Source organism: Spodoptera frugiperda, chromosome 28, assembly GCF_023101765.2.
Source record: "Spodoptera frugiperda isolate SF20-4 chromosome 28, AGI-APGP_CSIRO_Sfru_2.0, whole genome shotgun sequence".
NCBI classification, from domain to species: domain Eukaryota; kingdom Metazoa; phylum Arthropoda; class Insecta; order Lepidoptera; family Noctuidae; genus Spodoptera; species Spodoptera frugiperda.
In genome coordinates this window covers 10,124,864-10,149,264 of record NC_064239.1, presented here as the reverse complement: position 1 = coordinate 10,149,264, position 24,401 = coordinate 10,124,864, and the positions used below count along the sequence as shown (strand labels likewise).

The following is a 24,401-nucleotide window of genomic DNA, read 5'->3' as shown; positions in this document are numbered from 1 at the left end:
ATGAATTATTCAAATTAAACCATTGTATTATTCATATTCGTTTATTCAAAATGACAATTGCATACATTACTGCTAAGTTAACGGGATACAAGACATCAAGATGGATGCACTTACAGTGATTCACCTTTGTAATGCATGTATAATTACTTTGTATATTATTTAATTGTAATTCGTTATGCAGTCTCTTTGTCTGTTGCGTAAAATTTTAATTTGGTTTCTACGTTTTAATTAAATGTGTCAGTACTGGAGTAAGCGTTCGCATTTTTAGCGTGCTTCTAAAAGTGTGTAACTGTGCAACACCTACTTCATAGAGAGAATATGCCAGCAAAGCACTAATTGAAACAATTTCCTTTTTAACGAAGCCGTGTTTATTCGAAACAAAAGCGAAATCATTTTCTATTTTTGGGGAACAATCTGAAAATCTGAAGAGAAAGTAATTGAAACAACGTCGAGTACGCAGATTAAAACTACATTAACGTTTTCACTTAAATCCAAGACAATAATATCTGAAAATGATGTAAAACAACTAGACGCTGCGATGAAACCCACACTAGCACTTCTATTGTTTCGAGGCGAGGTGAACGTGTCGAAGTTTCATCTCTGACATGAAATATCATTGACATTTCAACAAACTAGATAAACAAATGAATTTATGACAGTTATGGACGATATAGCTGGTAGTTGGGGAACAGAATAGGATCCAAACGACTTAGATACGGAAAGGAAAGATAACTAAACCTAAAATAACTTGTGACACAAGTGGGATTATGGAAGCCAGATGGCAGCCCTCCACTTAAAATACGGAGACTCAGCCGTAACTAGTTAGGCACAGAACTGACCCCAATTTAGGTGAAAAAAAGAGAAAGAGTAACGCTATCAGCAATGCGCAACTTGGAATTTTTGCTCCAGTTAAAGAAACGTTTTGAATAGCGAAAAACCTGAACTGTTCCTAATATTATGAACTATATAAATATCATGTTCCATGATATTGTAAGTACATGTTAACTGATAAATCGTGTGATGTGAATCTTATCGCTCCAATAGACGTGTTGATGTAAAATCTTTTACTGATAGCACGGTAAAAGGTTACATTTTATTAACATTTTCATTGAGGAGCACAATCTGAATGGCGGATGTGGATTACAGTAGAATATTGTTAACATAAGAACGAAGAAAATATTCCACCAGTATGCGGTTTCCGACTTTCTGATATATCGGTACAAAAACATAATCCAGTCGGCAAATTACGGAAATAAAAAATCTTATTGAATATAGAGGAAATATTGTCACTTTCATCTGATCATAATGATCATCGATCATTCCAGATGCTTCCTAGTCATTCGTAGCAGAATAAATAACATTGGTCATACCGTTGAAATGCACTTTACGGAACAATAACAACAAAGATTGAACAGTTCGCGATAAATGAAATATTTCCAGTCTGCACCTAAACGCATTCTAATCAACACAAGAGTTTCAAGGTCAGCATAACATAACAATGGTAGTAAGTAACTGAAAAATAAGAATTATTTCATTTACAGCAATAGTTCACAAATAGTGAAATAAGCGTTGTATGTCAGATATTAATTTACTGCACTAACGAAAAGCGTCCACAGATGCACTCAGCCGAGATAGCACCAATTGGTATAATTGGTGCTACAAGCCGAACGCATGTAAGTGCTGTCAATATACGCATGCAACTGTACAGTGTACGCGTATGATTCATTAAGCGCTACTTAAAGAGATCTTTGATGGCTCAGCTGTCAGTCCACCCAGCGTATAGTCTTACTATCTATTCAAGAGAAGATAAAGCCATTTAATTTATTACTTTCGCATCCATTTAAGAGCTTGAGATGGATATTAGGAGCACATGACACATCCTACATTGATTTGTTTGCAAACGTACGTAAAGACCGAGTTTGTTCGGTCAATGATTCAATTTAACTGGTATTTTAATGTGTAATTGCTACATTTAGTGCATCACCGTCAGATATACAGTTGCAGTGGCACGCTTAAGTCTCCTTAACGGATCTAATGAGTCCGGCCCCTCCGACACAGGCCACTGCCTTTTCCGTCAGCTATTTGTGCCAACCTGATCCTGCAGCCGATGTGTCTGCGAGTGGCGTAACGGACGCTTTTCGCACCACATCAATTAAGGATTCACAAAAATAAAAGTACCTATCTGACAATAAAAAGCGACATCAATTCTCTTGCAATACAAAAGATAAACGATATCGCTTTCGGCACATCCAAATGGGTAGGTTTGTGTCAGCGCTAAGTAAGAACTTTGATAACACACGGCCGGGAGTCTAGAGAGTTAAGTGTGGGCGAGAACAATGCAGTGAATCATCACAGCTGTGAATGAAGTGTATTCGACAATGGGTCGGTGCTCCCGAAACAAAAATAGACGATGTTACATCGTTTTAACTATTTCAACACGCTAGATGTTTCAGGTGAAGTAAAGTATACAAACTTGGAAACACCGTGTTTGGGTGTAAATTAAAAATAACTCAATGTAGTCGTAAGGGACTTGAGTAGCGAAGTATGTGAAAGTTTTCACTAGAACTAGCACGGTCCTCCCCGTTTACTCATGCATTGAAGATTCAGGTGATACTCTGTATCTTAAGCACATCACTTATGAAAAGGCGAATTAACTTATAATGAGCTAGCGACCTAACGAATTCAAGGATACATGAGAAAACTTCGGAGTTAGGCATAGACCTTAAATGAAAATGCATTTAAAACTGTCACATAATCTGTCTATGTTAACGAAATATGGGATGATGATTTATTTTTGAAAGGAGACGATTTCGATTTTACGATTTAAGTTTTATTGTGGCCGCACAAAGAGTTTGTGGAACGGGATCATCACATAAACAAGGAAACATCCGCGACTGGCGCCATGGCCGGCAATCTGGGTCGACTTTAAACTTTTTACCATAATTCTTTCGCCTCCCACAATCGCCGTACATTTATTTAATCAGATGCAGCAAGATTCGAGATAATTACATCTGTTTTCTTTTATAATGAATGTAAATTGCGTACAGTTGGATAAACCGGAGTAAGATGGACGTGATCTAGGCACGTTGATGTGTTGAAAGTATGCATATTGCAACATAAGCTTCTAGGAAGTCTGAGATATCTATCATATATCTTAGTGACACTTCAAAGAACGACAATCGATTGTTCTGCGAGTGGGACACTTTCACCGCAGCCCTGGTTCACGCCTCTTAATTCAAAATCCTATGTAATTCATTTCGTTATCGGTTGAGCGGATTAAAATCGAGCTGCACAATAAATAATTCACATACACGACACGTTCTGTTAAAGGTTACACGAAACTGCATCACATCATCTGCTAACACTTTCTATCTTCGAACACTATGATGGGTTTAAAAACCATGACTCATAGAATGTCAATTTATCGGTGTTGATAAGTAAAGATAATGGAGTATGATGCAACTTGGGAATAATTAACCGTGAACTCTAAAATAAAACATTACACAATCAGGAAAGAGACAACTCCTACGTAAAACCGCTTTTCGTTTTATTTTGTGTTATAAATCTGTCTGTTTCAAATTGGTCCATTAATGGATTTGGCAAAACCTCTGTTTTAAGAAGATAATAAAAGCAAATAAGGCTTTGCTTTTAAAACATGATGTAGTGGTCCAATTTTAGATTTTAAACTAGGATTATTATGAGCAACGATTAAAACAAAGATTTGTAGCAGTTGTAGACATAGAGAGGATGAGAATAGGTTTGGAGTATCATAAATCAAAATACGTATTTATGGAAACTGGAACATTATCCAAGGCTTAATCTTAGAGGGCAGATTACAAAACATCTGCGTCATTTAGGGTCACACGAGTTAAATTACATTTTAATTAGTTTTCTTTCCTTCAAACACTTTGTACGGTTTTTGTATAGCATCCAAACTAATCGCTTAAAGGGTCAGTAAACTTGTGTTGTAAAAGTTTACTTACACAATGCAGTACCGGCTTTTGAATGAGTCATCAACGTGTACCTACTTCTAACATTAGTTGCGAGCCTGTTAAGACTGGAATAAAAATATTCAGTAGGTGGAAGTTTTATCAAAAGTATACGTCCCACATGCATTTTGCACTTTCATAATGGTAACGTCTAAAATGGATACTTTTTAATTTAAGTCAAGCTATAGTTATATTGCGCCGTATTCATAACTGCAGCTTCCCTTTAATAAATTAGTATGCGCACATGAGACTGCACAATGGCTCGGCCCGTTGAACTCAAAACGGGGCCTCACAGCTATACGCATTCATATTTAGACCAGAAATATGGCTTAGATAAAGTGATATCACGATCTAAGCAAGCATTTCTCTACGCGCTAATTAAAGTGCACGACGAAATCCGATAATGCGGTATCATGTGGCAATATGTCACTCGAAACGACATCAGCCGAGGCGCGGCCGTCCGACCCGACCAGCTCTGGTTTCTTGTGGTTCAATAATGTCTTGTTTTATAAAGTAATACCAGTATCGACTTTCTGTTGACTTCCCCGAGGTATGATTCATGTTTTAATTAATCTAACGGCCGGTGCAATGAGTCGCTTTTAACGCGATAGAATATTAGACATCGTTTAATGAAATAAAAACTATGTCTGACACAGATCACGTTCGCGTTCCAAATACATAACGAAGACTTTTTTGTACTAGCCAATAATATGAAGCAAACAAAGCTCCAATATTCTTGACCTTCTTCATAATGTAGGACTAGAAGCAAAGACAACGGCCGTTCTAAAGACTAGTCATTAAAGACATAACCCGTTTTTAAGTTTGTTACGAAATTAAATCCGATTGAACAGTTCACATAATTCTGTGGTGGAAGGCGGAAACAGCGGCGGAAGCGGCGTCACGGTCCACGGCGCGCGCGCACACTATGAAGTGACGTCATCAACGGGGGACCCAGCTGGATGGTACAATAGATTCAAAACAGGTTTTATTTGATTAACTACATTATGATACCTACAGATGTCTGAAAGGTATGACACCGACGTATAATGTAGAGCGAGACAGCTAAATAGCCACAGCACGACTGTATGACTTGAATGTATAAAAAGGCAAATAGCAAATGTGACAGAGTTTTATAAGGATTCATGGATTTGGACACTCTGTTCTCACTCACCATGCCATTCCTCAAAAAGAGGTTGACAAGGTTTAATGCCATCAATTTAGGACAGGGACAATTGGTGAACAATAAAACGGGCCGCGAGAAACCTTAGCCGGACATCGGAACAAAGAATGCTGAATAAAATAACAATCCGCTTTAATATAAAGCTGAAATATCCAGTTGAACTGAAACCCGATACATGATACTTTTAGTTCTCCTTTATCGAATGACAACTGTATCATGTGACATTTCAAGGCGATTACACTTTTGATACTAGAAAGATAAAAACGCTGCAAAGCGTTGTAACATAAGTCATAGTTTTTATTTGAAGTGATATTTTGCAATGTCTGTTTGACATTATGTAGTTGTAAACTTGTAATGAAACGTATCAAATTATCCGGCAATAGAGTAGGTATGTACCACCAAATTACCTGAGTTGAAAAAACTTGAGGCGACATTTTTTTGCATCCGGAATTATGTCCCGTAACGTCCGCAGATGTCATCCGTTGTTTTATACAGACGTAAAAACCGATTTAAAAATAAATAACAATAAAAAATTGTTTTGATCAACGTTCTGGGTGAATGATAGTCGTCGTCGTGACGAAGAAATTACTATGATTTAGCATACTGTAATCCCCATATTTATTATGATCGAAGGTCGTATACCTATGATAGAGAATCGCAACAATAGCTAAATGAACTGATAACGAAACATAAAATTATTGTAAGGGTAAAATCTAGATAAGATAATCCGACAATCCGATATTGCCTCATAAGTTCACAAGTAATGCTGACAAGCAAACATTTGGCGAGATGTATTAGCAATTCCATATTAAATTACGAGAGACTGTTTTCATAGCTAAAAGTAAAGTTTAATTCGAATTCTAGTATCATCTCGACGTCAGCCTACGTAAACATCGTCCATCACAGCGCCTAGTTTATACAGTTTTTTTCCTTATAAAGATTCTACCTAAAACAATAACGTCCGTTTGCACAGCCCGTATAGTGAGAGACCGCGTGATCGGAATAAATGGCAATACTATACCAGTTTACCTGCATAACAATGTTAAATACCGTATTAAACGATATTTTCTAAACCACAATGGACAGTTTATTGCATAAACAGGAAAATAATAATACTAAAATGATTACTAATTAATACAGACTAATATTTTTAAATCAGCTAATTATACACAAACAGATGCTTTCTCAAGATTTCTAAGGAAAAAAAGTAGAAAGTGATTCGTATTCGTTGGCATAGATCGCACGTTATATCGAATTCAAATCGCTGCGTTCCATAGCTCCTCCCGAATGTATCGGGCCACGCGACTTGTTATTTCGTACAGAATTCCGATAAAATAATATCACAACACGTAACAATGAACATTGTTCATAGTAAAATGGAAATCATGTTCGATGTCAATTATTGCTAATTGTGGCAAGTCTATCATTTGCGATTAAACGATAAATACATAGAAGTTATTCACAGATTTGATATGAGGTAAATATTTTCTAATTCCAAACAACACTTTGTACAGGACATATAGTAATTGTTGATAGCCATTTTAACTAATGGGATCATTGACATGCTCAAAATGAGAACACCCCAAACACGTTTACTCATATTAACAAATGTGTCTATGAAGTTTTTTTGAAACAGGAGACATTCCAACTTGTTCCAAATAAAATTAAATCATAGCTTTGGGGAGTGTAACATTCCCCTGTTGATTTACAACCCTGAACTGTCAATGAATATCAGTTAAAATGATAAATGATCGAACGAATTGGTTGATATTACTCCCTTCCGTTACATATATCTGTTGTTGTATGTTTTGGACAATATTCGAAGAACATATCAACTTTATACGGCTTCAAATATTTGACTTTTGTCTGAAATTCGGAGTTGTTAAATCAAGGATTTCTGAATTTCAAAAGACATTGAAATTTGGAACAGGCGTTTAAACTACGGAGTTTGTTAACCAAGTCGCATGTCCTTTTGTGATTCTATTAAGGACTTTCGCGGTTCAACCGGCGAACTGTTATGAGTATAATAAAGGACATTTCTATTCAATTTTCGCTCCAGTTGATCGAGTCAGTTTCGCTTACTTATTCCCGTAGGAAATCATGCATTACTGGTAGGTAGCAAAAACATAAATAGCTAAGTAGTGGTTATAGTAGGTAAGTATGCTATCAGAAATATGAAAGGCTAATATTGTTTTCAACTTCAAGTTAGAAACTCAGCGATAAGAACTCTATTTATAGTACTATTTTCACACGGTGCTGACCGCATAAACCTTGGAAAAGACTGGCCACATGAATGTATTGTATCCTGTTTGCGTAAAATGCAAAACGCAATGGCCTCATTTGAAGATAATTCAAAAAAATATCATCATTAATCATTTAGCCATTCGTCCATTGTTACTTCTAGGTAAAGAAATAAAATTCATACTTTACGATTTGACGTCAGACGTAACTTACATTAGTGAATCAAATCAATCATCGTTGCATAACATCAATGACTCAAGTAAAGTTATCGAAATCTAAAAATATTTCAGGCAAAAAACTGTTTATAATGATAACAATTTTTGTTATTTTTAAGTTTAATCAGGAAACAGTAAGAGAGGTCACGAGAGAAAACAACATAACTGGTAATGTGATAATGACATGACGTCTGTAACTGCTGTGTAGCGGGGAAGCCGGGCCACTAACCCATTTATGAGGTGCCGGTAATTGAATTACACGTCGACTCTGACGCCACTGAACGCTCAATCGTACTCTTGTCACTTTATTGTGAGGGCAGCTCTATGATCAGTGTGCTTCATTTCCTTTGATGTTGATTTAAAATGAACAACAGTTTGACGATCAGACAATTCATGGTTGGTCATAAAATTCTACCGTTAGACTAGGGTACATATATGAGATTCGTCTACGAGATTGTTAGGGATGACCACGTGGAGATAACTTAAAATAATCTCTTTTACACAGTTTATTGTCCAGGTTAGTGGACTCATTCCTTCGATTCAAAGCAATATATCTTCTGAAAGTTGTTCTCATTCGTAAAATATTAAGTATCACGTCTCCACTTTATGAGGAGAACCTTAAAACTTAAGTGAAAGTCCCATTAACTGGCAGGACGTGATCATTAAGCCTGCTCATTAGGATTATCTCGTCCATAAAGTAACTAATAATGAAGGATGTTGTTCCACTCAAAGTGCAGTGAATCGTTGCAAAGAAAACTAGCCGATGCAAATAATTGTCGGTACGGGGTTAGATTATGTTGATTACGTAAATGTTGCGCATTTTTTCAACTTACGAACTCTTCTCGAAAGCACATTGGTGACATGCTTACCTGAAACAGAAAATAATTCTTATAAGTTAAGGAACTCACAAAACCAGAAAGATCTGAAATTCTGAAATTATCAATAACTGGACGAACTAAAGTAATATGAAAAATATCTTAAAATAGGCTGTGCTTATGTACACAAAGACTTAATCACCTACTAATATAAACACAAACAAATATACCGGAGCGGTCGTTTATCTAGTTTCTCCTCCAAATTATGAGAGCAAAATATAATAAACAAGGTTAATGGTTACTTTGTTAATGGTCTACCTACCAGTAATTAAACTAAATAACTTTAAAGCATAAATTAAACATAATCCCCGGTATCGTAATATGTTTATGGTAAACCAGAGTTTCTACAGTAGCGTAAGTAAAACGGATAAGAAGTAAGCAAGGAAGTACTGAGAAGACTGCAGGCAATTGCACTTTTCTGCCTTTAAGAATGCAAGGAACGTAAGACTGTTGAAAGAATAGAAGAATGGTGTGCATAAAACAATAAGTCAGGATCTATAGAACATTCCACGAATGTAGAAACCATGCGTTATTCCCTTTCTTGCTATTAATACAATTTGATTGTGTTTGAAAAACATTTTCTGACAATGCTTATCCTAATCATCTAACAATAAATGCACATCTATTTGTTCTTAAAGTTCTCGCTGTCTTGACACATTTAGAGAATGTATAGAATATCAATTGGCACGTGTCCTTCTGTTTCATCCTTTCGTGTAGTATAGGGTAAATTAGGTAGTGTCGCCATACTCGTATAGCTGAGTCAACAATTTGCAAGCAGCCGCGGGTGTAATCGTGGGTGTCACAAGACGCGCTAAAGTTAATTCCAATTAGTCGTCGGAGCGTATTGTTCTGTGTTCTTACGAAATCTATACTAATTTTCTAAAGCTGAAGAGTTTGTCAGTTTGTTTGATTGTTTGAACGCGCAAATCTCCGGAACTACTGGTCCGGATTGAATAATTCTTCTTGTGATGGATAGTGCATTTATCTATACTAATATTATAAAGCTGAAGAGTTTGTTTGTTTGTTTGTTTGAACGCGCAAATCTCCGGAACTACTGGTCCGAATTGAATAATTATTTTTGTGATGGATAGTGCATTTATCGAGGAAGGTTATGAGCTATAAAACATCACGCTATGATCCTTTCGTGTCGTGTAGGGTAAATTAGGTAGTGTCAATAGGAGCTGAGCGGAGCGAGTGAAACCGCGCGGAAGTAGCTAGTATCAGAATAAACTTTTAGTTAAATAATTCAGCAGGTTTCATACGTAGAAGTGTAGGTAACATGAGTGACTTTATATCTGTGAGACACATCGCTACGCGACTCGCATATGTCATTTTCTTGCTTTCATAAATATTGTTCTTTTTGCAGTTTTTGTTTGTGATACGATCTGGTAAATATTACATGTAATGTTATAAGGTCTTCACAGTTACAGACTGCCGAAACTTATGGGTACTTTCAGATGATTTGCGTATAAATTCTATCAAATATTAACGCTCATAACGATATCTCATCAAAAGAAAAAAGAACAATAACATCATGCTATTTAGTTAATAGCACTATTTCGATCATTGTTCCATTATTTCTAATCTGTATCAGATTGGATCTCTACTTTTATTTTAGCACTTTCGCTTACATTTTAAGAGCCAGTAAAATTGTCTGCCGTGTTATAAATCTTAAGACAAAAATTAATACTTTTCAAACAGTAGTTATCGTTAATGATAGACAAAACTTTCCTTCTGGATATCAGTTTACGACTTCATCAAGAAACTTTCCAGATATTAAAACTATACTTTCTAAGGAAAGGATTTCCACGTTGTAAGTTTCACTTGTTGACATTAATTTTAGTACTCTAATGGGGAAATGATTGTACATGTAATTGAACATGTAATGAACCGGGTCAACTGTTGAGCAATTAAGAAATTGCTGTATCAACTACCATCTTAGCTTATCCGGCGCTATCTACAAAACTTAATTAATATTACAACATGCAGAATACCTCAAACATAAAATACAAAAAACAGTAAGCGGATAAAAACGCTTATGACCAGTAATTAATATGGCATAGTTTCATTTAAAGTTGCAAAATATGGGAAATGCTTACATCACCGAGATTCTATTATACTTGATTTATGTAACGGTAGGTACGTTACATTTACGGTGATTATATTAATAATACCATCAAAAAATATATTATTGTCATCGTGATGCAATGAAACGCAATATATAGCAATAAATAAACGTATCTCATTCGTTTTTTATGATAGTTCAATTACATGATATCAATATGGTTGAAGTTACAAAAGTTTTATATCAGCATTGCACTTCTTGATACAATAGTGTCGGTATTGACATAACAAACGAAGTCAATATTGCTCTGTTTAGTTAGATGAATAATGACGCAAACCAAATAGAAAATATTCTAGATAAGAGCTATGAAATAGAAAGTATAAAGACTTTTGTTATTACAAAGTAACATGACATGTTTGTGTTTGATTATGTTAAGTGCAGTAATATGTATGTAATATTTGAAGTTACAGAGAAAGGAGAGAACAATAACAGAAAGGTTTGTGACAGAGAGCCGGCAGAATACGAGAAGAGGCTTAAAAATTCCAAACAAGATGGAATTTAAATACTAGCAAATATTTCTTAGCCAATAAACCTTCCAACAACAACGCAGTAATTCCAACAAAAATCAAGGAAGAAACAACATCTACTAAAGAATTTAAACATGGCATCAAGCAGAATTATATGCATAGTTAGTCGCAGTTTACGTGGCATCTGTTCGCAGAAGTCACAATGTCAATTCGTTCCATGAACCGTATTGTTGCCCTGCTCATGTAAACATCAACGATATGCACTCAGAGCGAACAATAACCGTACACGAGCTTAACAATCGTAAGCTACAATCTGTGATTACATGTGTAACAGGCCAGACAAGAATTATACACGGGTACTCGTACTTTCTAGATATTTCCAAATCTCAAAGAGAATTTTACAGCAAGGATGGTTAAAGTCAAAGTCAAAATTATTATTTCAAATAGACCAGGAAGGCACTTTTGAACGTCAAAGCAAATAATATTAATAACGTCTGTCTGTCGGTCAGTCCTCTAGTTATACATATTGATTTATTTCTGAATATTAAAACGTCTGCACCTATTCATAGCGATATTAGAATTTTGTCACACTTTGTGTTCAAGATTAATTTTATCTTTAGTCACGTCTGAAACTGTTCAAAAACCAATATTTATTCGCTTCTATTTGCATGAATGTTTCATTTTATATTTATTTGGCTGTCAGAGCAAACATTCTAGATCACTCTGTCTCTACGAAATACAATGCAGTACCACAAAAACAAATGCTTTGTAAGTTTATTTGTGAATGTTCTTCTTTTCGGTCCAAATTGCGTTATTATTGCACAGAAAATACTGTATGCGGTTTGTTGTCATTGAAATCAATGCTGTAGAACGTAGGTAATGTTAAATTACTGTTTCTAAAGTTCACATTGGGTATAGAAGTCCGTTCTGCACGAACGGTATCCTCGTCTCGCGCAATCAAACGTGAACCGTCCAGTAGTGTCCAAATGAATCACCCTTCACATAGGAAACCATACTATTTAGCTCTAAGTCATACATGACACAGTGTATTGACCGGATGATACAAAAACTTGTCATGTTTTTCATTAACAGCTATTTAGTCAACCATATCCTATTAATCTACTAATATTGATCAAACAACAATAATAATATTCTGTTCGATTACCAAATGATGTAAAAAAGGTTTTTGCGTCAATGACTGTCAAGTAACATTGAACCTAAATTAGCATGTAGACCCAAAACTGATTTCAGAAACGTAGAAAAACAATTTAGTTTGTCAACCATTTCATATCTGCGTAGCAGTACGACCTTACCCCAAATTCCGTTACAGCCTACTAAAAATCTTGATTTCCTTGAAAACTGGAAGTATCGGGAGTTGTGTCTTTGCTTTCATTTCAAGTATCATTGATGCGATTTCAGAATATTTTCGTGTGTATCGAAATAATTAAGAGGGCACAATGGGAGTATTAGTTATTCAGCACATCGAACGCATGCGAAGCATTTGACACTTTCTATTTATGTCGAAGCGTAAGTTCGCGTGACTGTTGCTATATTGAATGACATAATTTTAAATCCTGTGGGACCATCGTTTCTTCCTGTTACTAATGAATGCTATTAATATCATAACGTTATTAATATATGCGTCATGTTATAAAGTTATTTATACTTTAGAGACCAATATTTTTTCCTTTCAAGTTTGTATTTATAGTTGGTGCTACCAGTGCAACTTACCTGTTGTATCAAAATATATTATTTACGAATGTTTGGCTAAAGTTTACTTGGCAAACGATTTCAAAAGTCATAGAAAATGTTAGGTCGTCGTTCGTTCGAGACGAATGCACCGTAGATGGCAAACAACCGCAGCACTTCGCATGCGGTTGGTGGCATTAGCCTGGAACATGAAAATGGATGCCATATAACGTGACTTTATCGATAGTCACATAAAATACTAAGTAGTAAATTGCTCTTATTACTACTAATCTAAACCGGAGCAAAAGCATATTTTTCAATTTTGGAATGGCTATATTTATACTGAGATAAATGTATTACGTAGTAGACTTCAGACTATATTTTCTCGTAATATCAGGAGTAAAACATCAATTCGATAAATCTAACGAAGATAACGTCGTCGACGTCGACGGCCGCTCCGGTGACCCAAAAGGGGACAAAGTAAGTGATCAACAACTTGTTTAAATCGGATTATTAGCTTTAGTGGTACATTAAATCAACGAGCCCCTAATCATACCCGGCATCAGCTACTGGGCCTAAATCGATGGTGATCTCGAGATAACAGATAGAAAGCCGTTGGAACAACACCAACCGCGTTACGCGCGCTGAGCAAATTCAAAACGGAACTCACCACTGCACAGTAAATAAGTTGCGAGCCGTTACCTGTCTCTTGTGCAATATTTTGTAACTTATCGTAGATTTGCAAATTTGGATCTGATGATGTTTTCTTATCATACAATTAGTCCTAAATATTTCTTAGAAGATTAAGCTAGTCATAACAAGATGTATACAGTAAGATAGTAAAATTGCACACGCTGTGAAATGGTTTCGGTTGGTGCGCGGGCGCAAACTTGCTATGAGCAACAAAACTTGATTCGAAATCGACGCGCCCAATGTCAGACGGCACAAGGTCGCCTCTCACGATAAACGCCTCTGCAAACCGTTTAGATTCAACAAAGCCTGTAAATCTGAGATCTTGATAGCTTCACAACTGTTCCTGTACTTATTTGGCTTAAAACTACACGTAGTAATATCTATTGTTCTGTAATTCGTTTTTAAGTACTGACATTTAGGATAAGCTTTTGCGTCGGCGGGCGTAACGTTTGAACTGATACACGATCGATACATGAGTCAGACGAAGTAATGGGTACGCTTAAAGTTCTGATGTTAACGTTCGCGTCGGTTGATTCAATTTAAATGGCAAAACTGGATGTGTAGAGCTAACTGTTAATTCCTAGCCATCGTCGCCTATAACCGCACCTGTATTTATCAGTAGGGTGGCTATCGAAGCGTTGCTCGCTTTATAAGGGACGACCTTTTTATGCAGCCATGTTTCTATGAACACGTTTTATATGCAGGATGTTTTAGCTGAGCTCTAAACGGACAACAACCTTTAACGAACTTAATAAATATGAAATAACTTGACATATTTGTTATGGTGGCTGTGAATAATCCATCACGTATGGCGATGGCTTATCGCGATTCAAACGACAGAGCCTTGCTTCCACGTGCCGGTTAGTACCACGGGTATTGCATAAACGTGTTACAAGTCGTTAAGTGCATAGTAATAATTTATGAAATGCTACTAATCGATTTAGTAACACTTTCTCTCGGTTAAAACTTCGTAGGTTGTTTAACCCTTCCGTGATAGTTTGTCATTAAGTTTAGATTAGTATCTCCGTCACAGATTTTTTAGATCATAAAGTTAATTAGCGATCACGGCTAAATCTATTTGGCAGACAGTATGAAATTGGTTTTGCGATGAAAAAGTCTTCGCGAGTGAAACTTGCTGTTCGTGTTATGCTCTCGATTTTAACGTCACGATGACGGAAAGACCGCGCTGGTTCAGAAAGCACGGGTTAATTGAGCACACAAAAACCATTTGGGAACCAAGGACGCAGTTATCGTAGTAGAATACAATGCCATGACTAACTGCGGTTCGATTCAGACGTCTCTAATATAAAATGGACTTCAGTTTTGCTAAACGATTGATTGAATTATTCTTTTCTGATCAGGTTTTTACCTCGTACAACTGCTACTGCAGTTTGGGTCTCTGCTAATGTATTTTAAACTCGTTCACCGGAAATTATTTATTTTGTCGTGGCGCCCACCTGCCGTACAAAAGAAACGATGAAAGAAGTCGATGACGTTGCAGCATATGATAAATCGAGATTTAATCTTTATTTTGTATTTTTTGCCGAAACTTATACAAAGGTTTTAATAGGATGTCAGACAGACGCTGCTGACGCCAGTATATTCAAAGTTAAGATAGTAGGCGACCACGATTGTTACTGGGTAAATAATTTATTTCGTTTATGCACCAAGAACCTTCTCATAATTCATTCACAATTCAAAATGTAGCTGCAGCACGTGGCTTGTAGTTCGAATAAGGTACCCAATAATATTCTTGAAGGTAAAACGTGAGTCTACTCACATAAACATCGTACAAGTTATAGACGAGGATCGATAGAAATCAATTTTTATCAAATTTTATATAACGAGTGATTCATTCTCTGTTGGCATTCGTTTTAGACGTAATTCAGATATCTAATCTAAACATTATTCACAAAGATATCTCCGAATTGGTGAAAGAATTCATACGAAAACATTGTATCGTTTTAAAGAGAACACACTACAGATGTTCTGAGAAGTTAACCAGATACACTATCAACAGTAAGATGACTGTTTGTTACAGATAAAGAGCTAATATGGTTACAAAATTTTTACTTCTTACTTGTGATTACAACAAAATTTTAATCTATGAATAACTTCTGGATATCCAATTATTATTACACTTGTTTGTCCAATGGTTCGTTAAAGGCATAAATAAGTTATACTAAAACGATTGCAACGAGTTACAGCCCATAATCCATTACAAACTAAATAGATAAACGTCCCAATAAAACAATTTTCTTATAACCATAAAACTTACGGAACTATTGGCCATGTTACGATGGAAACTGACGAAAATAAAACATAAGAAGAAGGCATCTCTAGGGAGAAGATTGAATTTCTGATGTAGAGAAATATATTATTTATCCAGCCTCGTAAATCACATTTATGGAAGAAATCCTTAAACCATTGTTTTATGTGTTCTATACTAAGAGAGCATGCCCATAAAATCTTTATACGACAGCATATAGGGTATTACAGGAGATCCATTTTTGGAGACCACTTTGCGTTTAAATATTAAAACCTGCATTTAGGACATCTACATATAACTTCAATATCCGCTATCATCATTAGGAGTAGCAGTAGCAACTACAGATAGAAGATACCAACTGCTAAACAAAGATGTTTAATTTTTGGGGGACATTTGACATAATCGCCTTTATTTTGCAGATATGGCTTTGGGGATCGCAGTTAAGTTATCAAAGGATGGAGCTGACTGTCCCCAGTGGCCAGACGCAGTTAGGACATCCCCGGGTCCGAGCACATAGCTATGCATAGTTCTGGAGATATCTCACAGCTGTATGGCGTTTCTTTGTGTGTGAGAAACGTGTGGTTAGGTTAAAGAAGTCGAAAACGTGTGTAAGTCTTACAGCGATAAATTGCACCTGACACGTCTAGCACGAACTACCGATACATTCGGATACATCGAGTGGCAACTCACGACGATAATTATTCACAATGAATATTGTATTCTTATTACGCAAAAGACCAAAATCTGATGAAATTATAAAGCAACTACCGAGTCAAAGTAATATTTTAGGTAGATGGAGTTAACGCGGCAACTCCTGGAGTAAATTAAACATTTAAACATTTGTACGAAGTTAAATAAATCCATTAATAATTAAAGAGGATGTCACAGGTAACGAAACACTAGGCAAATGTCGATGGTGGGTAATTATTTTCTGAATAGTAAATTGTAAGGAAATTTCCGTTTTTGGAATGATTTACATTAAAACATTTTTGTTGAACAAGACAGCGCAACGAAATCACGAAATCAACCTTCAGTTACAAAGACAAAAAATAAAATGTACTGTAATTTACCTTAATTCTCTGTTGCCTTGAAACGTAATGCGTGTTGTTAAGTAAGTCTAATCTATCAAACCGCTAATGTCCACCGTTTCGCAGGCCTAAATTTTGTTTTGGAAAACGTTAACTGTCCCCTAACCTACATTTCGACAATAAGAAGTGACTTATGCAATCAAACACAATACTGCATTTTGTATAAGTAAGGTAATTACTGTTAAAAGAAAACGGTGTGTAAAATGACTTCAACGTTCTTACGTCTTTCCGGTCTGTTGCCAAATAGACGTTGATGCTCCAAAAACTATTGAATACTTACGTTACGAAGCTTACAAATCAAGGATAAGAGAACAGTTTAATATGCGTATGACACACGAATCAAGGGGATTTTTCAAGTCCCATCTTACACTTAAAGATTGGAAACACGTTGTTCTTAGGTGTCAAAAGGTCATTCGCAATTCGTGTCAATTTCTATTTATTTAAGAATTTAAGTATATGACTCTTGACTCACATTTATCTACATATATTTAATTATTTAGATATTTGGCGACGAATTTAAAGAAAGGAATTTTCCACAGAAATATTTTTTTTCATTTAGCTCCCAGACGGGTGTGGCTTTCGGGGTAACCGTTATGTAGTCACGAAATTGAAATTGGACCAAAATAAGTTGGTTTGTAAGTAATTCAACGGGGATTTCAGGACCACGTGGGTGGTACATGTTGGGCATATTAAATCTAAAATACATGATTGATGTGCCGAGATGTAGTATTGATTTATACATATTATAAGTAATTGGAATGCAGGTGGATAACCTTTCGAAATATATGGCTATGTGTGCCGACATGTCAAGGATAATAAGTTTAGACAAAGTTCATGCACGATCAGACCATTTGTTGTTAGTGAATAATAGTGAGGTATAATGCGGACATAGACCGATTCATTAAAATTAAATTAGAAGTTCCGCCTTATTTGTACTTTTACTTTACTCTAAAACTTGTTGCTAAAAGAAATTACGTATTTTAAGACTAACTTATACGAATCATAATAGTTTGTGTAACAAAATTACGTACATTTTGGTGGACAAAGTATTAGAACAACTTTCTGTTAATTGCAACGTACAGATTAACCGCATCAATTACTGGAGAATCTCAAATCTATTGTTTTCACGATTTTGTTGAATACTATGGCGGTTATTCCGTTAAAAAACCACTTAAAGCGTGTACACATAGCAGACAATAATTACGAAAACTACTTTCTAGTGTGACTCATGGTAACACTGCCAATGACTAAATAACGTCTTGTTACAACTTTTTGTGTAAAATACTTATTCAAATGTTCTGAGCATTTCACTGGTAAAAGTATTGTAAACAAAATGAAGGCAAAACAAAGTTTAATCATTATCGGTGAGACATTCACTCTAGCTTGCTTATCGTCTTCTACGATAACATTTGGTCTAAATATAGAGTCCAGTTTACTTAACACTTACCATTTTATAAACAAGATAATCACTTCACTTGTCAATTCTGTTCGAAATCACGAAATCAGGTTTAACACCCGTACGCATTATCAATCCAATAGATTAACTGTTAAACCCTTCACAATTTACCTTGGAAACTTGTCCATAAATTGTTGAATATGCACGAACAAATGCTGTAGTATTTGACAAGCAATTATTCAAAAGTTAGAAAATCAATGTTTGCCAGTAAACGGGTAGATATATAAAGTAAACGCTTGTATAAATAAAGAAAGCGAACCTGTGGTGCGAGTACCGGGGCTGTCTCTGTAGCCGCCGTTTTGCCGGAGTCTGCGTACACTAGACACAAGCACGCGGGTCAGCATGACGCCCGCTCTTGACTACCACCTTCCCAATATAGGCACAAATCTCCATCAGTCACTTGCTCCTCAATAGAATTATTGATACCGCGAGCGTAACTCAACACTGGAGACACACGAGGGGCCCGGCGATTCACTGGGCCGTATCCAACACACGCACTCACAATAATATAATTGTTACCGCTCCCTGATTTCAGTCACTACACTCTGGGTGACAAGTCGGCAAATCATATGTTTTGAAAACAATAGTGGCCGTTTCGAACGAATCGAAATCTGAAGTTTCCAGTTTAACAAACTTTATTCGATTACCGTTTTTATCGATTAATATACATATCACTAAAGGCACTATGGGATAATTGGAATGGACTGTTATTGCTGCAATCGTAACAGATCACGTCGTCAATTATTCGATTTGCTCGGGTTCGGTTACGGGTTCAGGCTAACGTCTCTACGTGACAGTCCGTATCTCTTCAAAGCTTTTACCGTACTGGCTAGAAGGCAGTAGTGTGAGCTTGGAAAAAAGAGAAAGAACGATTATGACGTACCAGAGTCACAAGTCCATAACCGGTCACGTTGTCTCTGCGAATTTGTTCTTTACCGCGTTCGAATAAGGTGGATATTTGTGGCACTGACGGTCTCAGCTGTGTCAGTTTCCTCGAATGTTGCGTGTGGAAATTCGAGACGGATTGAGCAGCGCAGTCATTGAGTGTAAAAGAGATAAAAGCAAATATCGAATGCTAACGACGTTTGCCGATTGGAGTCCGACCGCCAAGGCCGACTCACGTCACGTTTCGCGAGACTAGACGTGCCGCCTATGTACTACAGGTATGTATATGCAGGACTGTAGTTTATTGCACTTTGTTTGGCTAAATGTAAACTTACTTCAATTAATCCTTAAGGGCTTGTTATCTCATTAGAAGTAGCTTTACAAATGAGGGTTGTTACTTAATTACCTACGGTTAAATTAAATATTGTTTGTTGCTGTTAATGAAAGTGTGTATCATTGACTGATAATGTATTATTTACATTGTGATTAATTTTGATAAGATAGTTCTTGTGAATTTCTTGATTAGTCACGTGTAGGTGATCGTTTAACAGCTGATGACAATAATGTCTCATAGAAATAAATTGACGTCAATGAAATGCAAATAGCACTGATATTGTTGTTATAAACAATGAATGTATGTTCAATAAAGTTGAGACGTATATCAAAAACATGGAAACACAGCAATATGAAAATAATAGTTTTTATTGATTTCTTGGTCCTTTGATACTGCCCCTGCCTGGAAGTAGTGGCGGATTTAACCTCGTCGCTAGGACGAACAAAATTGATGAATAGTAAATACCTATATACAATATAAATCACATCAATGATAAATATGATTTTACCAATGAATATGATACCTGATTCAGAATAATACAGAAAATATTACGTATGAAAGTCCAATACCGGATCTGACGAAGTCAGATGTTTATTACATTACTTTCCCAATAAATCGAAACATTAAAGTAAAAAAAAAGTAAATTATTTTAAAGATCAAAAGTTTTGAAGAAACTATAACATAAAATATCAAAATGTGTGGTTAAAAATATTTATTGTCTTTAAAATTAAAAAGATATGTACCTATAAATCTGATATGACCATATCGATTACGTTACATCAGTATAATCAAACTTATACGTATCACAATTAAATAATTTAAATATACATATATTCCTCGTAAAGGAGTGTTGCGTCAACTTGCGTCGCTACGAGAATGGACGCGGATATATACGAAAACACATAAAACATCAAAGTTTTCTCCGTTAACATCCGTTTGCACTGAAGCGTGCTCACATAGATATGCGAATAATCCACAATACTAACAATGTTATGAATTTGATCTGGACGCCACATTTCTCTTTGATGCAATCGGTTTATGGATTTAACCGACGATTAAACAAGAAAGTCGTTGAAACTGATCATACTCTATAATTTATTGCTAGTACTGCGACTGAAGAAGCCTAGAGAGTAGAAGGAAAGTGTACAAACTATTCACGTTCGTGAAAAATTTTATCTATACTATAATATTATAAAGCTGAAGAGTTTGTTTGTTTGTTTGTTTGAACGCGCTAATCTCCGGAACTACTGGTCCGAATTGAATAATTATTTTTGTGTTGGATAGTGCATTTATCGAGGAATACTAATATTATAAAGCTGAAGAGTTTGTTTGTTTGTTTGAACGCGTTAATCTCCGAAAATACTGGGCCGAATTGAATAATTATTTTGTTGGATAGTCCATTTATCGAGGAAGGCTATAGGCAATAAAACATCACACTATGACCAACAGGAGCCGAGCAGAGCGGGTGAAACCGCGCGGAAGTAGCTAGTATTTTATAAGTTGTTCAGAAAAGACAATTAAAACTATGTCGAAAATAATAAATACTGAAAAGAAAACTAACTCCTCCTCAAATTAGACTATGGATTATTACTCTTAGATAAAGCTAACACGCTTTTTTCAAAGGGAAAATTAACCAATGCTTTCTCCCGCCTTGGACGAGGCGAGTGTTCCTATTCCAACTCTTCGCGCCAGAGCCCCGGTAAACCCGCTAAGTAATCCACAGCTCCGAAAAGCCAACACGCTGTAGATTAAACTTGTAGTTAGTAACTCAGTTTAGCCTTTGCATCGAGTTCCGGAGACAAGTTCCGGCTGGAATAAATATTGACGCAAGATTAGATTAACCTGCAAGCGACCAGCATTAATGTTCACCTTGTTCTCAATCTTGGAGTAGATAAATGACAACTCCACAACAACATTAAATCTCTTCAAATAAAAAAAACAAATAAAACAGACTGCTTCTTCAAACAAATTGCTACCAGATTTGCAGATTTTATCTATGTGCGTTGTGCAATATGAAATAAAACAGGCCTTGTAGAATGCAGTTGTTATATTTAAATGGACAAATCGGCTTATTCATATAATTATGACGTCAGTAAGTTTAAAGATCATATTTTATTTGACATTTCCATTAAATAAAGTTCATCGGCAATCACTACTTCACTAGGTAAATACCTACAACGCGTAGGCGGCGCTTAAAGAGCTGGCTTAGCAGACGTCTTTTCCATAAGTTGCAAAACTGGAGGGTAAGAATTCATGGCAAGTATTCTGAGTAAACCAGTTACATTTATATAGTTTAAATAAAGGTTTATGACCCCAGACTCTTTGTCGTCGACCAAAAATGGACCGTAGCCATAACTCCTAATACGGCCTGACGTTAAAATCTATGTGGGTATTTAAAAATCTTTTCGTAAGTCTTTTATTGATGAGTAATTAAGCGAAATTGGAAATCATGTAATCAAACCTTTGTGGAGAATTTAATATGTACGTCTGACTATATCTATTTTCCGCCCACTGATCGACCTTTATTAACATCTACGGGGTAATAAACTCAATAAAGTTGGTGTAGAATAGATAGATGCTATAGATACCAATTCTTACACGATATACTCTTATATAGCGATATAAAAAAGGTTCTTATTCTGATAATTGAAAGCGCGCATCAAACATTACGAAATCAATTGCTAATTGAACTGGCGTTCGAACGTATGAAAAGTGCAAAGATATCTATCGCTCTAACATATGAAGTGAACCTATGAGTTTATATTAGCTAGTAGGAGTGCGATTAACTACTTTCTTTTTACATCCCGAGGCAGAGGTGACTCGTCCAGTTTGTTAACATTAATGTAAATGTCATTGAATGCCGTCCGACCGGTTACGATGAATTTTTTTAATCGACAACTGCCTCTGGTGTTATTTTGAAAGCTGCGAATTACCTTTAGCGATCCTTGTAGTCTACACGCCTTACCTATTAAAGCTTCTATAACGACCTTTCGATCATCCATTGTACAGGGAATTTATTAACGAACGTTATTAGCGGGGAATAATTCCATTTATAATGGGATGATCGGCCAAATTACTTTAGAGCTACATGCATAGCTTCATAACAGGTGGTGTTTTCTTACAGTTACCAGAACGCCCATACAAGTATCAAGCACGCCTTTTTATTATCGTGTTAACGTACGAGTATAAATGACTACTTATCCATTATAGTAGCTCATTTACATTAGTCTGTTTAACACAATAGCCTCTTTTACTCGGATCCACTCGAATAATTAAGATGAATATTAATGTGGTTGACTTGCAAATGGAGAGTAAGATTTGAAATTCATATCTATAACTCGGTGTGTGAATTTTTTTCAATAAACACTCTCACAAATGCCGCTCTTAAATACGCGGTTGCTTTGCTAATAATATTTTATTACCTACAACGAATAAAGCTAAAACCAAGAGTGCGTGAATATTCGCAAAGCAGTTTTTGTAAAATCGTTTAACAGCCAACTAATGGACACTTGAGCGGCCTCGACTCAATTGAAATCCAATCAAACCGTAACGTATCACGAGACGGACGTTTGTTACGATGTTTAAAGTGCGCACAGCACTATTACCACAGCGGTGGAAGCAATGAGTTGAATTGACAATGTTGAACACAATTGACAGGCAGCCAGTGACCTGACGGTTAACGATGTGCACTGCGCACGAACACTCTTTATTTGTAATGCAAAACTGCAAACATCCTATCGTCACGACGACAACGCAGCGCAACACATCACAATACGAGTAACGCTAATCATTTCATAATAAACATTACTATCCCATATTTATCCATGACGCCATACTTCTGGCCCTGGCTAATTTAATACTTCTTTTTTCCTTTAGATTGGTCTAGCTAGGAAGTAAGACACATAAGGTCACGATGACTCAATACTCGGCTTTTTGTTACGGTTACAAATTACAATGGAGTTCCTGTGAGTTCTCATAATACATGTTTGATGTTACATATTTAATTACATAGAACATGTGTTAGTTTAAAATGTAAGATTCTCGGATTCCCACCTTTGATGCACGACATCGATTGTTAATGAGAAACGGGCTTTGAATATGGATAAATCAACAAATTAACAAAAGTTAACCTTCAGATGCAATAGCATCTACTCGCACAATGACGAATTGATATAGGATTGCAATTCACGCAACTTCTTTGTAAAATTTTTAAATACCATTTGGTAACATTATGTCAGAAATATCTAAACAAATATAATTTTTTCACTTGATTAAAAATCGGGCCATTCTATTATAGGAAGTAATTACATGATAGTGTAACACATTCTTTAGTATGCCGAATGACAGGGCAATATTGAGATCCATATCCATTTCATCATCTTCGTTGAGTGACGGACGAGTGTCGACATAACACATTATTCGTGAGTTCTGTGCGGCACCGACGTAACTACGGAACAAATTGATGAGGTGATGAACGGAATCAATGATATGGGCGGAGCACCAGTTGATCAACATTTTTTACTTTACGATTTTTTATGGTATCAAGAACATACAATTATTCCGTTAAACAAAAACTTACAACATCAGCAATTAGATTGTGTAATTGTCAGTATGAACAACGCCGCCGAACTTATGTAGCTCACCTTTTGTTAGATTAGATAGAATCGTTGTTATACTTCTCATTTTACGTAATGCTCAAGTATCGCGTAAAGCTGCACACATGTTTTTGTTACTGCGAAAACCTTACAATAATGCTGTACCGAGTTACATACCAGACATCTATAAAATGTAAGTAAAGTTATTGTAGCATACGTCAATAGAATCAATATTGATACAATTGTAGAACACGACAAAATTGCAAAACAACGTTGAAAAAAGTCTACGTTGCATTTGGT

At 35.9% G+C, this 24,401-nt stretch overlaps 1 protein-coding gene across 5 annotated transcripts in view; it reads right to left on the bottom strand.

Moving 5' to 3' along the window:
- The window catches only part of LOC118265524 (uncharacterized), a 63,890-nt gene that overhangs the window by 18,905 nt on the left and 20,584 nt on the right, over positions 1–24,401 (bottom strand). The window contains exon 1 of one of the 5 annotated variants that reach the window (XM_050705906.1): positions 18,547–19,153. The exons of 3 other annotated variants lie outside the window; for them this stretch is intronic. The gene's annotated coding sequence lies outside the window, so the exon portion shown is untranslated. Of the gene's footprint in view, positions 1–18,546; positions 19,154–24,401 lie in introns of those variants that run through there. One more of the 5 variants, XM_035578442.2, reaches the window with a different exon arrangement.